This window comes from Peromyscus eremicus, chromosome 3, assembly GCF_949786415.1.
Source record: "Peromyscus eremicus chromosome 3, PerEre_H2_v1, whole genome shotgun sequence".
Taxonomy (NCBI): Eukaryota; Metazoa; Chordata; class Mammalia; order Rodentia; family Cricetidae; genus Peromyscus; species Peromyscus eremicus.
The window spans coordinates 28,111,420-28,114,030 of NC_081418.1; the positions used below are offsets into that span (position 1 = coordinate 28,111,420).

At 35.0% G+C, this 2,611-nt stretch overlaps 1 protein-coding gene across 1 annotated transcript in view; it reads left to right on the forward strand.

The window, feature by feature from the left end:
• Foxp2 (forkhead box P2) overlaps positions 1–1,614 on the forward strand; it is a 246,314-nt gene extending 244,700 nt beyond the window's left edge. Inside the window, exon 17 of the mRNA XM_059257390.1 lies at positions 1–1,614. This exon is cut by the window's left edge and continues 1,685 nt beyond it. The gene's annotated coding sequence lies outside the window, so the exon portion shown is untranslated.
• Positions 1,615–2,611: the final 997 nt, after the last annotated feature.

Sequence of the window (2,611 nt, forward strand, 5' to 3'; positions counted from 1 at the left end):
TTTATTTTCAGTCAAACCAAAGTTACATATACTTCTGCCTCTTCTTATATGGGATATGAACACTAACACACTCCCCTCAAAGACTTGCGCAGGCCAAATTGTTGGAATGCTGATTTTCTTGACAACTCTAAACCCCAAAACTATGATAATACGTTATGGTGTAGTTGAAGATAGCATAGTCAGATGTTTGCTTAAAACCTAGAGACTTTCCGTGTTGCTTTTCATGTGCTGTGCCAAGTCTTGATAATACTTTTTTCCCCCAACCAAGGGACCTCATAACCTGATTATGGTTATTGCTTTACAAACAGTTTTGACAGAAGGTGGCTGCTAGAGCTTAACATATGTCCCGGTTCCACGTGGTGGAGCCGGTTCTTGCAAACTAAGCTCAATGTTTATCCTTTGCTGAAGTCAGCAAATAGAGTTAGAGAGATACCCAGTCATCTATCACACCAAATAAAAGGACATAACGGCTTTCAAAAGGGTTTTCCCACTTACCCAAAAGGCTTTCTGAAAGCTTCTACCTCTGCAAAAAAGAAAAAAAGAAAAAAAAAGAAAAAAAGAAAAAAAAGGAAAAAAAGAGAGAAAAGTTAGAACAATTATGGCAGATTGCATGAAACATGAGATCGTCACAGTAACTGCTACTTTTCATTATGTTTGTCTTTGGGTCATGATCAATGAACCGGAAGTTATTGACGTGGTATCAAAAGAGAGATTGGTATTCTGAAGGATAATTCTCTGATGTCTAAGATACTGCTGTAAGGATTATCTGAAAGGAAAATGTGTCTTTCGGGTGCATGTTCAAAAAGCTTTGATGGACTGGAAGGAACTTGGAGAGTTGTACCATCGGGAGGGTGGCCTAAGACTACAATGCTAAAGTATGCATACCTCAGTTTCAAAACTTTTGAAAGGAAGTCTCAGCCACAGAATGCATATACCTGTAGAGTTTTGCATGGGTTTTATATGAATACAATTTTAAAAAATAGCTGCTTGCACATTATACCAGAAAAACCTCCAAAACTGCAATTGCTTTGAAAATAGATTTTAGGTTTTTTGGAGTTTTCTGAAATGCTTGGTCTGTATTTTGATAATTGTGCATATTATGTAAAAATGTTGGTGGACCCATAAATGACCAGACTTTTTCTAAGAAAAATGTTGCTTTAATGCATTTCATGGATTTTTACTCTTCTATCATTGCTTGCTAGGAATAGCAAACCTGCTTTTCTGCATCTGCTTTGCGTAGCTATTGTAAGGCTTTGAACTAATGTATGTATTTATTGCTTGAACTTCTGTGCATACCTTATAAAGCATAATGTCTGACAATTTAAATGGCTCATGTATTCTTGCTTCTACCATAAGCTGATTATGGGGACTATGATCTTTTGTATACAGCAAATTTTAACTGTAGCACAAACATCTGTTTATGTATTGGTGGGATATACCTGTTTTATTTATCTTCTTTGAGGTAAACTAATTTTTGATACTTTTCATTACTGTGTACTATGTTCATACTTTGAATTCTCTGACGTTAGAAGTCATGGTTGAGAATTGTAACAGCTGTTATTCGTTCTGTATTCATGGCTTTCACTGCTGAATAAAATAAAGGACCAAACCTAGGATTTGAAAGAAAACTGTCTACCTCTAACACCAGGGAGTTATCAGATTCTATTTTACATAGTTTTAGTCTACAAAGACACAACTGCTTAAACCTAGTGGGCTTACGGCTTATATTCTATGTGGTTGGATTCATGGCACCGTTGTATTGTTTGAAAATCAATTAAAATTTTATGTGACTGTTAAAAGTATTTGGTAGAATTACCACTAACTGGGTTTCTTTAGATAAGTCAGATAAAGAGAAATGTCATCAGCATTCTGTCTTCAGCGGCTTAACTTCATAAGAATGCATTTCTGTGTGATTAGGGAATCGAAGAACAGCTAGCTAGGAATGGAGCAACAGAAGTACACTTAAAGCAAATGCTCCAGGACTTTAATGTCCCTGGACAAATTCAGTTGCAAAATTCAATAGACTATTTTGTAAAGTTTTCAAATTGGGTGTTTACATTTTTGAGAAATTGTAAGACCTCATATTACTCATGTCAGTATTAACACACACCTGGACAGTAGCTTCACTGACACATTAGCTATTAAAAGAAACATGGCTTACTCTTGTTATTTCATTCATTCAGATTGCAATGAAAGAGCTTTTTTTTTTTCCTCCATCCAAGAACACTTGACAAATCTTACTTAGCAGAAAAGAAGGGTGTACATTTTTCTATAGAATTGATGTACGAACAGTATGTCACTACTGCTGGATGTAAAAATGTATATGAAACCATTTCATTCAGTTGATTACATTTCTGAAGTATAAATAAAAAAGATAATTCTTTTTGACCCATTTATAACCACTAGGATTTTATTCTTTCGGAGAGGTCATTCTTCCATACTAGAGACAAGTCATAAAGTTGTGTGTCCATGTCCTCTAATTTGTTAAAAAATGAACTTCTAAGAACTTGGGAATCTTAAAGTAGATCATACTCAAATTTAGTCAATAAAGATTCTAGCTGCTGTCAGATGCATTCCAATAAGAACTATCCTCGGGTTCAAATTTGCTCCT